Raw genomic sequence first — 15,424 nt, forward strand, 5'->3', positions numbered from 1 at the left:
AACCTGCCTGAAATAATTCTGAAAAGCCGAAGTTTTGGACTCGGTGGACCAATAAATTCATTTTTTAAAAAGTTACCTAATAAGTTTGTTTCAATTCTTTTATTTAAACAGAGGAGTATGTAGTGTCAGGATTTTGCCAATGTCAGACTGAGCAAAAATTATTCAGCTGAATTTTGTCAAAAGTGTAAAATATTATTGGTACTTAGCACTGAAGTCCTTTCAAAAACTCAGTCTTCATGCCACTTAGAGAACAATGGTTCCAAAAATAGCTTTAGCATTTCCCTTTCTGCCTTTCTTTAACTATGTCAGAAAAAACTGTGGCCTCCTCATCCATGTAAACAGATTCTTCCAATATGAACAGTTAATCTACAGAAAAACTTGTTTTTTCCCTGTCTTCTTTTTTTCAAAGTTTCTGAAGTGCTATAATTAAAAGTACATCAGTGTGTCAACCTGAGAATATTTATACAGCAGAGCCTAAAAAAGTTCTCCCTTTCTCTGGCTCCAGGCAAGAGTTCTTGGACCCTTGGTTACTATTAAATAAGAGGCAGGAACATATATTCATTTGGGAAACCTCTCATGTTCAGTAATGAGGACTTACACGTGACAGGGGACTGGAATGGAGTGATGATGCAAGTATAAAAATTTTTTCCTCTCAGTCAGTCTTGCTACGCTGAGAAAGGGCAATCATGCAGTTACCCAACTCTAGGTGAAAGGCTTAGATTCATTTTTTTTGCAAAATTCTCAAAAATTTAAGTCCCTCCCACATGCATAAACAGAGGAAATAGTCTAACAGTTTCCCCATTTCCTGTTCCTCTTCATCTTTTTTCTCTTTTCTATATTCATTATTAATAACAAATGGACAAATGGACTGCACATCTGGTTCAGGTCTGGTGAGAACCCTCAGGATGGAAGTGGCAACAGCTGCCAAACGACTTAATTTCAAAACGGAAATTCTCCTATGAAAACTTTCTGTAAGAGACTGATTGATTTTTGCTGCCAAGTAAAACAGGCCATTCCCACAGTTATGACATTTTTGTAACTCCTTTCCTTTCCAAACACATACTAGCAAAATGCTAACCATGATTTCAGTTACGAGAATGTGAGCGAGGGGAAAAGAAAGATGTTTTCTCCAGCCATTTTGACGCAGATTGCTAAAATTTCATTTCATGAGCTCATTTTGTGTAAGCTGAATTGGATTTATGAGCTATGATTCTTTGTTTTTCCTATTTTTAATGTAACCATTATATAAACAGTAACGTCACGGGTCATCTATCAAACGAAGTGTGAGTCAGTAATTTTACTGGACTGTAAAGTAGAGCACTTCAGAATTCCACCAGAGGGAGCCAGTGCAATTGAAAACTTGACATTCTAAGTTTCAAGGGAAAAAAAAAAATCGAACCCAAAAAGCACTTAGGGAAAGATCATTATCGTGCAAAATAGCAGACTGAAAAGAAATAACGACTACTCTTCAGAAGCACGGTGGTTTTTCCTTTTGAAGAAAAATTCTTCACATTCAAAATAACACAAAATTGAGATCAATAACATAAATTAAAAACAACCGTGCTTATATTTTTTCCCCAGGAAATGCATTATTTTGCATTACACTGCACTCTAGTAACCCCTTATTTTGATTGTTTATTATCACATTGACAATTTCTCCCTTCATATTTTGTCCCACACCAATTCCTCAGCCTTTTTCTCTTCTCTTAAAACAGGCATCTCCAAACCACTGGTTGCAGATCACCATCTCCCCACCATCAGCTGTGAGAAAGCTGTAAAATATCCTGTGACTCTATCTAGCAATATCTTTTCTTTTAATGCTTTTTCTTTGATTTTACTAGAATGAATAGTATTTTGGTGATTGTCAGGCAATATATTGCAGATATGCAGCAGTATTGAGATCTGACTTCCAGTAGCTGTGCTCTAAGCACATAATTCTCAACAGTTCCTCATTTGTTGTTTTGGCTATTCAACTGACTTTAAATATTCATCTCTTGCTTGAAATTTAAAGTGCACTGTGATTGGTTTCTGCTTCTTTTTTTAAGTGTCAGGCTTTTACAACTGAGCGAAATAGTCAACCAGCCATCACATCCGAAGCCATCTATGGTGAATGTGCATATTTGGTTTTCTCTGCCATTAATAACTTTGGAAATGGCAATTAATTTCTCTAATGGCTTTTTAATCTTTTATTTTATATCATCTTCCTTTTTCCATCTGCTAAATCTAGAAACCTATCCACTTCCCTTCTACTGCTCATTCACCCACCAAAAATAGTGTCAGTAGTCAAAGAAGCCAATTCCAGCATTGGCATGGCTGAACAGGACCAGTAGTTTCTTCCAGCCATCAGGTCACTCTTTTGCACCCTCATGAGTTACATAAGACATAGGGCATCCCATTTTTTCCTAAGGAAATAGAGTTAAACAAAAACAAAGGTGGGGGGGCGGAGGGAAGGAAGAATAGTGAAAAGGAAGACAAAAAAACTCCTGAATGAAGAAGTCAGAAGTAGAAGTAATAGTAAAATACATGGTAAAGATAAAAATCAACTTCTGAAACGAGAATTATGTCTTACTGGTTTTTACTCGTTATGAGGATCATCAGGGATTTCTCAAGATTTCCCTGTGCACATGGATTACTGCAATCATTGGAGCACACCCCTAAGTAAGGAAAAGAAGAACGTGGTTTACATGCCAATGTGGTTCTCATATCATAAGAAAGGAGAAGGGAGGAAGCTATTATCCTATGAAGCCACAGTTTTGTCTAGAAAGGGAGCTGTTCTTCTGCTCCCCATGCATAATACAATGAAACAGCAAAAGGTGGAGACTGGAGGACCAGGAACACACAGTAAAGGCCACACTACAACAAATTGCTAGAGTGCTGGTAGTTTTCACCTAGTTTGGTTGTTAAATAAGTTGTCAACTTTGCCTTTTGCTGAGACCATTCTTAGCACTTTTGGGTTTTTTAACATTTTTCTTTTTTTTTCCCAAAACATTAATCAAGTTCCAAAGATCCTCTCTTGTCAAACTCTTAAAGCAAGATTGCTAAGAGAAACTGTTCTCTTTATATAAGATCCATTAACTCATATGCCATCTAGAAGATTCCAGACTGTCATTTGTTATGCTTTCTACTTTGTGTTCAATGATTTCACAGACAAAATGTACCTGATGATGCACTCTGATGTTTTGATATCTGCTCACAATGCTGCTTTCTCTCAGCTCCAGTGTTTTCTAAACTCTGAGTTTTGTGTGTTCATAAATACATTTTTCAGTGATGCATATCTTTCTGTCATGCTAGAACTTCTCAAAAACTTTACAAAAGCAGCAAAACATACAGAAATTTCCCTTTATACTTTTGCTAAACATTCTGACAGTGTTTTCAAGGTGAGGTCAGTTTGCCTTGTGTTAACTACTAGATAAAAACCAAACTGATTTCTATTCATTCTTGGCTCTGCACTCTGATTTTTTTTATAGCCTCTGATTTTTCAGTACTACAGCAGTGTAATCTGTCAGAGAACAGCAAGCACTGTTTAAGATCTGAAACATTAGTATATTCTGAAGTGGCAGAATGTTTGGGGTTTTTTCCTGTCTTCTGCAGGGTCTTCTGTATATTTTTTATTTCATACCTCAAGCAAGCACCAAGGTTTTGGTTTTCACAGCAACTCTTCCCTATGTTCATCTTTGGTTTCATTGTCCTATTTCCCCATTGCAATAATGTGGCCTGCACTTGTCCATGAGGTCTGTATTGACTGAGCACTGGAATGCATAAAAGTGTGATGCTTTCCAAGTTAAATTCATTGCATATAGACTCATTTATAGTTTTGTAAAACCAATACCTATAAACCTCTCCCCATGTTCTTTTCAGTGTAACTAATTTCTCTGCATGCTTTTATCTCATGACATCTTTGTTGGGTTACCTAACTTCAGTTTATGATGCATTTTCCTGTATTACTTTCTGTGGGTTTGGCTATCCCATATTTTTCCTGTCTCTACACTTCATTTAGCTTTATTAGGTTTGCCATTCCTTTTTTTTTTTTTTTTTCCAATAACAGTTGTTTACTTCTGGAATGAATATGATGTGAGAGTCAATCCTGATTGTTATAACTTATATGTATTAGAGTATTTGACTTTTTCCATGTTTGTCCCTAGAATTTTCCTTAATAGGCTTTAAGTGACAGGTCTGTTTTGAGGCTAATCATTGACAATTTCAAGATCCTAAGAAATGCCATATTTCAACCCAAGTCAGACCAATGAAATTTTTGAGTCTACTGTAGTCTTTCATCACAGCTAGACAGTTACGATTATTCTTGTAGTCATTTGGTAGACATACTGTGGTATCTAGAACTACATTACAAAGGAATACTTAGAATAGTACACAATCTCTTTGGATTTTGGAGTGTTCTGATACTTGTCTAAAGACTGCTGCATAAATACTTTTTTGAGATTACTCTGAAACAATATATCTCATACACAAAGAGAGGTTTACTCTGCTCACAAACTTCAATCATCTTTGTTTTAATTACCAGGTCTTATCCTTCTAAGTAGGACCTCTCTCAGTTTTTGCTATTGTAAAGTTGAAATTATCTATTAAAACCAGGCAGCCTCTACTTTTCCTGGATTTCATTTTCCAATTTTTATGGCATCTCTTTAGTACCTTTGTTTGGCAATCCCTCCTGAGGACATGTGATGAGAATGCAGATTCCCTCCAAGAAGGAGTTTATTCTTATTGGAAGCATCCACTGGATGTAAACCATGCTACAGGAATAAAAATGGCCAGATTCAACTGTTCAACTTTATGCCTAAACAGAAAATGCAATTCTGCATGGGTGCTTCTTGTTTACTTTATTTCAAAATTCTTAGGATATAAATATTCAAGCTCTGAGATTCCTCCAACAAGTTTTTAAAAGGCTCCATTTATTAGACAGTTCACATGACTAAACACGGAGGGGAAGCTACCCAGCTGTGTGGCTGCATTTAGAACTGCATAACCTATGCTAGGCTAATAGGGGAAAGCCCCTTAAATCCCTCCTCCCACTAATCCCCCCGGCACTGACGTACAATGTCACAGTCCTCTTTACCTGGAATTTTTCAGCTCTTCAGCTGCTAATTTCACGTGGGATGCCTGATCACTCCTTCCCTTAAGTGGTGTAAATTGATTTTTCTAATAACTTCTAAAACTTCATTTTAGCTTAATCAAAATACATTAGCACAGAAAGAGATCACTGAGTCATACAGACCTCACTACAATCCCATTACACTGGACAGAAATTGTATAAGGCCAAAACTATACAGAAAGAAGCCCTGTAAATTAAGATGCCATTTGATAACTCATATGTTCTTACTGAAAAGATCATTAAATCTTGTCCTGTGAACTTCACAGAGGGAGGGTACATACAAAAATTAAAAGGAAAATAAAACACAAAGAGCAGATGGAGTATTGGATATGTGTGAATGGGCAGGAAAAAGAGCATACAAAATAGCTGCAAAGATTAATCAGAATCAAATATATTCATGTTGCAGCAGCTGTTCAGGATTGTGGCATCCTAAAGACCACACCCAGTAAAAGGCTTCACTCCTTATCCAGGATTTGTGTTTTTTCATTGATTTAAAATAATTAATTTCTGCAGCTACAGGAGGCCCCATCACAGATCACATTGCCATGATGATATCCCTGTGCTGAACCTCAACATGCCCATAACAATGTATGTTACTTGCCAAGGCAAACAGGTATCAGCAGGTGACTCAGGTGGACGACATCAAATTGAGGGAAGCAGCTGATTCCCTCAAGGCCAGGTCATTAGCAGGACTCTGAAAGGCTGGGGACGTGGGCCAGTATGAATTTCTTCCAATTGAATTAAGGCAAAAATAAAGTCCTGCACCTTAGATATAATAAGCCAAGCAGCCAGGAGCTGACTGAGTAAAGAGCAGCTTTACAGAAAAGGTCCCACAGGTCCTAGTGAACAACAAGGGTAGGCTTGAGTGAGGGATTGCTCTTATAGCAATGAAAATCAGTGATATACTGGGAAATATCAGTAACAACATAGCTAGAAGACCAAGGGGAGTGATTACTGTCCCCATCCCCTTCTGGCACTTGTGAGGCTGCCTATGGAGAACTGTGCCCAGTCCAGGGCAGTGTGAAACAAGAAAGATACCAACAAACTAGAATGAGTCTAGCGAAGGGTGGCCAAAAGAACAGATAACTGGAGCACGTGACAAACAAGGAGATGCTGAGAAAGGTTGGCTTGCTCAGCCTGAAGAAGAGGAGGTTACGGTTTGTTCTAACTTATGTCTCCAGCTACCCATTAGGAGAGAATAAAGAAGATGGAGCCAGACATTTCTTGGAGATGCACAGCAAAATGATCAAGTTGCAACGTGGCAAATTCCAAGGAGGAGGGTATGTGGAAATTCTTCACAGTGAGGGTGGGCAACCTGTTGTGGCAAAGAGGTAGTAGAATTTCCCATCCATGATGACATTCAAAACTCAACTGGACGTTTTGCAAGATGAGATTTAGCTAAGCAAGCCAAAGGGGAGGTAACTAGCATCCAGTTACTGTGATGTGCTAGATCCCAGCCCCACTCCTGTCTGTGGCTGTAAAGGGCCTCTTACAGGTGATTTTCTCCAGTCACCTTTTAGCAGCCACTAGGGACAAGCTAAACAGAGAGCTGATGCAATGATGAGGAAATCATGCAATAAGACTGTTAGAACTGGACACATGCAATAGCTGTATGTAGATCCTGAGGAGAAGACGGAGCCTCCACAGATCTTGGAGCATTGAGAGTAGTTCCCAGTACCTGTTCTGCTTTGCATTTGCATGTCTCTGACAAATCAACAAGGAATGCATTTACTCTGTAACTGCAAATCATTGCAGCCTCACAATAGTCCATCCACTTCAAAACAGCCCTTTTGCTGTGCTGACTCATACCTCCATGTCTCTTCTTGCTCCCCTTCTTAGGCATTTTTGGATAAGTCGTCTTGGTTGGGGTACATAAAGATAACTGAATCTTAGCTCCCTGACCACAAGGGTTAATGAACAGAAGGAACTGAGAAATTGCAGGCAAAAAGATCTAAGCTAAGTGTGTGTGGTCCCATAAAATGTAAACAGGCAATGCTTGATCCACCAGAAAGTCTCCCAGCTTCAAGAAAACCATCAGCATCTTTTGAATAAAATTTAAACAGGCACAGCAAGTGTAGACCAGCCTAGCAACACTGTTTTTGATCATGCTCTGGGAGGTTTAAAGCCTATTGCCAGATCACAGCCCTACAATATGACTCATTACACTATATCTAAAGCAATGAAATTGTTATGAGACTGTAGTTGTTATTTTTCACTTATCAGGACAAAATTTGAATCTGTGGCATCCCCTGAGAAACACGTATTTATATTCAAATGTTTAAATGAGTAGGCCAATTCTCAGAAATGCATTGCTTACAGGCCACATATATTTAGAAGTCTACATATAGGATGTTGTTTGCACTTTAGCTATGATTATCTGAAAAAGCTAAGCTGGGGTTCCTTTATCCAAAGAAATACTAGCAGTAGTGGAGGCCATCAAAAGAGAACACCATTTGCTCCAATTATATGGGGTTAATTCTTCATCTCAGAAGTCAGCAAATTAAATATAGTTTCTTGTCTAATGTCACTGTGATACAAACTTACAACCATGTTTCTGCTGACCGGGTCAGCATCAAGCCAGATGGCCAGCCCATATCCTCCTGCCTTTTACTCTCAAATCTCACAGTAGCTGGTTTCCATTTCCCTCGTTCCTTTTTTAGGTAGGTAAGGAGCAGGTGCTCGGGTTCCTTCACCTCAGGGACTGCTGACTCCAGCACTTCTCAGGTTCCCGTAAAAAGAAACTCTGTGCGAAGGAGATGCAGAACTACACACGCAAAGACACCCGAGCTGCCGGTGCTGCTCCGCTCCCCCCGCCTCCAGCCGGGCGGTTTCCCGGGCTCCGTGCCCGCAGGTCCGCGTGCGGCGGGGCGGGAGCGGCGGCCGAGCCCGTCCCTGTCCCGCCGCTGTTGCCCCTCGCTCGCCGCCTCCGGCCGGGCCCGCCCGCACCCGCCCCCCGGCCTGGGCGGAGCGGGGACCCGCGGGGAGCGCAGCGCCCGCGACTCCTCGTTAGTATAGTGGTGAGTATCCCCGCCTGTCACGCGGGAGACCGGGGTTCGATTCCCCGACGGGGAGAGCTGCACGGGCGTGTTTTTATTGTCATTCCTTTTCTATTGCCCCGCCCCGCGCGAAAAGGTGACAACGATGGCAAAAGGCGCCGCCTACCCGGCAGGAAAACACGCTCGTAAGCCTCCCCGTCGGGGAATCGAACCCCGGTCTCCCGCGTGACAGGCGGGGATACTCACCACTATACTAACGAGGAATTGCCTTAGAACGCAGTTCGGCGTTGCTCCCTTTATTAGCAAATTCGCACAACCATGTCCCCGTTAGCTGCTCGTAAATGCAGGGCTGTTGGCGGAGGGACAGCAGGGGCGACCTCCGGTAGCGGGAGCATGGACCCACGAGCCTGCGTACGGCGGCAACGGCGCGGGAGGCGAGCTCGGCACCACCAGAGAGCGGGGGTGAGAGGCCCTTGGTGCTGCAGACCACTAGCGGGGGTGTGGGTGGGGAGAGCTGACGTGCTTGCGCGGGAAGGCGGTGACGGAACAATGTCGGAGCGGAGGGGCCGGCGCAGGGGTGCGGGTGCCGCAGCGGCCGGGCAGCGTCGTCGGCCGCACCGGTCCAACCCGGCCCCCGCCCTGCCCCTCCGGGCAGAGGGGCTGCACGGCCGGCGGCCAGTGGCGCGTGAGTTGTAAGCTCTGCAGAACAGTACTCAGCAGGACCTCGTGGCGCAACGGTAGCGCGTCTGACTCCAGATCAGAAGGCTGCGTGTTCGAATCACGTCGGGGTCACATAACTTTTTCCTCTTTCTGTTAGCTTTTACCGCCTTCCTCGCACAGGAAACCGAGGGACGTTATTGTTCTTTTGATTCTTGTTGTTTTCCCCCACAGCTTAGGGTCTCCTCTTTCGTTTGAGGCTAATAGGGCAGCGCGAAGCAGAGGGCTCAATGGGGGTCAAGGCATAGAATTGCTGCTGTAGCAATGTAATCATAAAGATCCCGTTGGATAAAATTGGTATGTCTTTGTTTATGGTCTTTGTGTATATAGGACTGTCTGATTACACACCTAAACACAAAAGGCAAGAATGTGTCAAAGATTTACTTTATTAAGACGACCGACTGTGTGGAAACGATGAGAAAAATTCAGAAAGCTGTATAGAAAGAGTAACTTCTGAAGGGGACAGAGGCCCCAAAAATGGCAGAGGTACCATGTTTTCAGTACAGAAATTCACATAACAAGGAGTAAAAGTAAAGGCAGAGGCAGCAAGTGGTCTAACTGAGCCAAGAGTGCAGACAGATTCTTGCTTCTCTTAAGAACCCTGCAGAGGACTGAAACACTGACAGGGAGGGAGAGGGAACCAGGGTGCTGGTGGAGGGAACCTCCAAGGGTGATGGGCTTAGGCTGCAGAACAGAAGAGTTTTCTCAGAGTAGCCATTTCCACATGCTGAGGCGGACAGGTACCCACGGCAGAAGGGCACAGAGAGTACTTACCTTTGATCTAGACATGAGATAGCAAGTCCTAGAAGCAATACTTTAGTGATTCAGATGGACTGAAAAGTTTGACACTTGATAAAATTTAATTGGGAGGGAAACAATAGTTTGTCAAGGGCCTAAATTGAGAGAGAATGCCAGAGATGCAATTCTCACTTTGTAAGAACTGATTATTAGTGTTGTAAACCATAGAAGAAAATGAATACAGAAGTCTTAGAAATCAGATTCAGCAGAGTAACAAATTATGTGGGGCTTATTAAGCCAAACACTTTAGCTTTTACAGGCTAATGCTTGTTCTATATACCCTTAAAACTTTTTAAATACAGAAATTCTACATCTTCCTTAAGTGATCTGTTCCAGTACATTGCTACTCTTACTATTACAAAATGACTACATGTAGTTTAACCCTGATGTCTCTTTTGCCACAACTTAAATCCAGCCCTCATGTCATTGTGCTGGAGAACAATGTATTCCCTTCCTTTTTATAGGTACTTCTTACATATTTGAAATTTGTTATGCCTCTTTATAGCTGTTCTAGCATAACAGACTGTGTTTGCCGGGCCTCTGGTTATTTTATCGCTTGCCTCTGGAGCCTTTCCAAACAAGCTGCATTTTTAAGTGCCCAGAAGTGGTCACAGTATTTCAGTTGACTCAGATTTTACCAGGTTTCAATGGACAAGGAGGATTGCCTCATATGCTATGCTAACAGGACTTCCATTTAATGTGGTTAGTCCTTTTTTTTTTTTTTTTAATGCACAATCTGTTAGATGGATTTTGTATGAGATGCATAATCTGTTAGACATTTCCCTGGTCCCACATAGTATCTTATCTCTCAGCCTCACCACCCACCAGAGGGTTGGATGTAAGAAGCAGTAGCAATCTGTTTGCATTCCTGTACCTCTGCCAAAGCAGGTGCCCTGCTCTAAACATTCCAGATTGTTGCCAGACAATACCTCTGGCTTGCAGTAAGGGTAATATCTGCCTATAGGAGTCGAAGTTTTCAGGGTGTGGTTTCACACTTGTATACTTGACATGTGCAGGTTGTCACAAAACAGTCTGTCTCGACCCACCCTGTCCATCCCTGCCTGTGCATTTTCCCTTCCACTTGGATCACATCGTGCAATGGCACTGCAGCAGCTGCTGGCTCAGCATGCGAATCTGCTGGCACAACTACTAGATCCAAGACAGGAAAAAGCACCAGGAGCACATGGCCTGGGACAGGATAGAGAGCAGGATCATCCCCTTCAGCAACAACCAGAAATACTAGTGGTTCAGTTAAAGTTTTTGTCAGCTGCTCTTTGGGGAGAGAGGTCACTGTCGCTAAATCAAAATCATCTAGTGATGTTTCAAAACTAAATGAAAGAATTAAATGTGCCTTAGCTGTGTACAAACTCTCCCACACAATTTCCTATTGGTGAAGTGGGCATAATAGTTCTCTTTGGTCTTACAGGTGTTTTGTCAGGTTGACTCCATTAATTCCAAGGCACCCAGGTATGCTGGTGGATATTTATCTCTCACCAGCATTTCAACAGCACATGTGCTTCTGTGGTTTTGTCTTTTCCTAATTTTTAAGTACTGCATTTTGTAACCTGGCTGATCTCTTAACAGAGATGTTTTTTTCTTATGAGAATGTTACTAGCTAAATATAGACAAAAGTTTAAATCCACTTAAGCTTCAAAAAATAGTGGAGCTGAAGTAATAGCTTGTATATGGTAAATATAGCTTCTGTCTGTGTTTGACAGAAATAAATATTCAAGTAATTCCGGTTTGGAAATGATTCAGTGTAGGAAACTACCCTGAAAACTGTCCATTTCGCTTCTGTCAGAGTACTTAAGCAGCAGCTGGTACTTCTGTTTTCAATCCTTGTTGGTATAGGCCATCGACTATCACAAGATCAGCAGTAACAAGTTTTAAAGCAGTTGTACAAATTTATTTCCTTGCCTGGGGACAGCCATACAGTGCTGGGCATCCCTTTATTCACCCTCCCTTTGTTCACTGTGTCAGGTGACATGGTAAGAGCAGCATTCCCAGTGGCTGCCAGCTCCAGAACTGCTCTAGAAGCAATATGCTCCATTATCCTAAGGCATGATTTCTTTCTTGTCACTTTTCCATTTCTACTTCAAAAACAGACATTTCTAATGAGAAAACTAGAGTTATTAAAAAGCTACCTAATTTTTCTAAATTAATCAAGAATGTGGGAAAGAAATTATTGATTCTGGAAAGTATAGTTACACTGTGCTCTAATGATTAGGCAACTGCTCATTTTATTTCTAGTAAAGCTTTCCAGTTTCCATTGCGTTTCTCAAAGGGAATATAATTTTCATAGTGAAACCTGCTGTGCACCAAGACTGAATTAATACTTCATACAGCTTTTTTACACTTCCTTATCAGCTCAGTCTAAGACAAGAGCATGTCTGTAACACTTGCTTAAATGCCTTCACTATGAATTTATAGTCTTCACAATGTTATCTATTACGAGGCAAATGTGAAAATTATACATCTATACTTTATTATAGATTGTTTTCCAGACCCTCCCCTGAATTTAGGATACTTTTTTGAATGAACATATATATAAAAGTAATTTTTTCAGCATCCTGTGTCATAAACTAATTATTTCATCTTTATGGGTGGCATTAGAGGTTAGAAATCACGAACTTAGGGAAACTCAAGCTAGAAATCTGAGACAGTTCAAAAGGCATTCAGTGTTTTCATGTCAAAGATGAAATTGAAAAAAAAAAATTGTATGATTGAAAAATCTCTTTCTCACGCTCGGGAAAGCTAAGAAATTCCAGACATTTGGGAGGGTCCTACAAAGGAAGGATTTTTGGCTTCTCCTTTCAGCATATTTCACATTTTTAGGCAAGCTTAGAGCAGTTTTTTAACCACCGGAAATGGCCACAGTCTCACAACATTTGCACTTTTTTTCCTAAACTTTGCTTTTGTCAGCATTTATACTGACAAGAGGTAAATTGTAACTACCTGTTTCTCAGGTAGAGGCAGGTATTCTGGTCTTTGAAAACCAGAACTTGCAGTTAGGGACAAACATTCAAGTACTGGAAAGTGTCACAGAAGGCATGGTAAAACAACAGTTCCATGCTCCAGCCTTTAAAAAGCAAATTATTGAATAGGCATATGGACCAGAGACCCCATATTTGTGGTTTTTTCCCCCCACTGTAACAACATTAGAAAGATCTTCTGAGCTCATTCACAACGAACTCATTCCCTTCACGCCTTTGACTGCTGTCTCAGGCTACGAAATGTGACTTCCTTTCCTTCAAACAAAGCAAACTGTAAAGGTGCAGATCCTCTGCTGTATTAGGGTCTAATTGTTGTGACAGCTGCAGGTTCCAGTGTCAATGATCATGTATCTGCACAGTTAGGTGCTTTCTTATAGTACTGTCCCTGACTTTACCTTGCCTGGAAGACACCTGTTGATCCCAAAGTGCAACAGTAAAAAGTGTAGAACCAATGAAGGACAGTTTTGTGCCAAGGACTGTTTAGGCACTTGGCTTCCCAGAGAAGCCTACTGCTTGGAAGAAGAGCGACATTGAAGTATTATATTGTGCCTCTCTAGCTTTGGCTGCTTTGGAAGCAACTAAAGGCAGCCAATAAAAGCATTCTGTGTCAGTGCAAGGGAGTTACATCAGGGTAACATGGTAACAGAAAAAGTAATTCACAATAAATATTTTTTTTTTATAGTTGGGGAAATAACTTTCAAAACTTAAATGTACTTTAAATATGAACTTTAAACAATGTTAATCAGAGCCACAACCTCAGTGGCTCCACAACAACTGTACTGGAGCTTGAACAAATAGCCAAAACATATGATATGTTTCTGCTATCTTTATGCTTCTACGCCAGTTTCGTCTGACAGCAAAAATAAAAATACCCCCACAGATCCAAGATAAGGCCAGTCAACCATCCATTTGCTATGACCAAAGCTGAACTGTGTGTGCAACTGTAGGGATTTACTACTTCATACCATATTCCTGTAGGGTTTTTTTATGCTACACTTAATGCATTAAAACCAGACCTACCATCAGTGTACTTAGACTTCAAGCTGAGCAGTTGTATTTCCTTCCACTCCTAAATTGTCACTCACAAGAAAAGCCAGCACCAACTGTATTGCAGAATCTGAACCTGCACTCTTCCAAGAAGCACTGTCAGGTAACAAGCATCAGGCCTATCGTACCATTATTGTCCATGGGGATGTTAGATGGTGACTGCACTAACTTTTTAGATTGCATTTTCACTGTTAACTTTGGCTAAAATTTCCCAGACCCAGTTCCCCCTTATGCTGCTTTAAAACATTTTAGACTTTATACGAGTTGAAGTTGTTATTTTTTACATTAGTATGATACCTGAAGAATTTCTCTAAAGGATGCTGTGCAACTGGTTCTGTATCTGAATAAGAAGCGAATTCCTAAAGGTAGGGGAAAGACTATTTTCCAAGCCACTTAAAAGCTTTTCAAGGTGAAAAAACACTATCTATGCTTTAAATCAGTACTATCAAATTTGCAGAGGAATTAAATTTCCTTTAAGCATTTCCAAAACACCTGTCATATAATACCCATGTACAATTTTGGGTAAAATATGCTGAAAAAATAGATAGAACCATCTAATTTGTTCTATTCAATCTTAAAAGTGATAGTAGTCAATCCACATTGATACATTACTCTTTACAGTGTACGTATGTAGTATTAATGGAGGAAGATGTTTCTACCCACTGTTCAGCCTCGTTGTCAAACAAACTGAACAGGTAAAGTATGTACACCAAGAACCAAGCACTTTCAGATATAAATTATAATGAACTTCAGATGACTGCCACCTCCTAGAGCTACTTGCACAACAAGGTAAATGCCCTAAGCTAAGCTTCTCCCTCGTCTTAATTACTTTGTTTCACCACACCAATTCTTCTTTGTTGCACCACATCAATTCTTCAGTGGGAAGCATCAGGCTTCCTGTGGGTGGGTCCTTGATCCGCCTCAAAATTACCTTCCACAAAAAATAACCTTCATCTAGCTGATACTCAGGCTATAGCAAGATAAACAGGAACAACAGCCACCAGGACAGCTCCATGATGGAGCACACACAGTAGTGGAAATCCCTTTCCCCAACAGCAATTTAGAACTCTTTCTGGAACACAAAGAGTACTAGGTGCAAACACTAATAATCCTGATTCAGATCCATGACTGACGGGAAAATTAAAATATCCACATTTAAAGTCTTATCTCTGGTACTGCAAAGCAGTTCGCAAAAGCATAGGCTATAGAGTCAAATCTAAACACGAAACCCTTCCCATCATAAAATAGAAGCAGTGCGTGTTCCAGAAAGCAGCTTGTAAACACAGAAGGATTTAACCCGCTTGTTTAAAGACTGTAGGACTGCAGTCTTGAACTCAGCCGAACTTTCCCAGCAGGGACACGCGTGTGACATTTTGGAAGTCGGCTTTACAAATAAATAAATAAAACAACTATACGCCTTTCAACCTCCGCAGAACTATAGATGCGAGTTTGGGGGTTTTTTACGCTTAAGTCAGTACACCGGCGGTAGTCACACTAACAGGTTAGCTACCGATTTCCCGGCTGGATTTCTTCTGGAGCCCGACAGCTAACGGGTTGGGCGAAGGCGCTTATCCTGGGGCAGAGAGAACTCCCGTGCCCGCCCGGCCCGCGGTGCTGAGCGCGGGAGGGAAGGAGGGACGCCCGCGGCGCGCTCCGCCAGGGCCGCAGGTGCCTGCGGGGCCGCGGGCGCGGGCAGAGGCGGCGGCAGGTGTCGCGGCAGGACAGCGGGATCACAGCAGGTAAGCGGGATCTCATGAACCGCCTCC

At 41.5% G+C, this 15,424-nt stretch overlaps 3 non-coding genes across 3 annotated transcripts; 2 read left to right on the forward strand and 1 right to left on the reverse strand.

Annotated features, from left to right (window-relative positions):
- Positions 1-8,107: 8,107 nt before the first annotated feature.
- On the forward strand, positions 8,108-8,179 carry TRNAD-GUC. The gene has a single exon. It is a non-coding gene; the product is annotated as a tRNA-Asp (tRNA).
- Positions 8,180-8,294: 115 nt separating this feature from the next.
- TRNAD-GUC lies at positions 8,295-8,366 on the reverse strand. Its single transcript has one exon. It is a non-coding gene; the product is annotated as a tRNA-Asp (tRNA).
- Positions 8,367-8,823: 457 nt separating this feature from the next.
- On the forward strand, positions 8,824-8,895 carry TRNAW-CCA. The gene has a single exon. It is a non-coding gene; the product is annotated as a tRNA-Trp (tRNA).
- The last annotated feature ends 6,529 nt before the right edge of the window (positions 8,896-15,424 follow it).

The sequence above is a fragment of the Corvus kubaryi genome, unplaced genomic scaffold, assembly GCF_017639235.1.
Source record: "Corvus kubaryi isolate FWS band 111438036 unplaced genomic scaffold, C.kubaryi_AGA036_p1.0 129, whole genome shotgun sequence".
Classification (NCBI taxonomy): domain Eukaryota; kingdom Metazoa; phylum Chordata; class Aves; order Passeriformes; family Corvidae; genus Corvus; species Corvus kubaryi.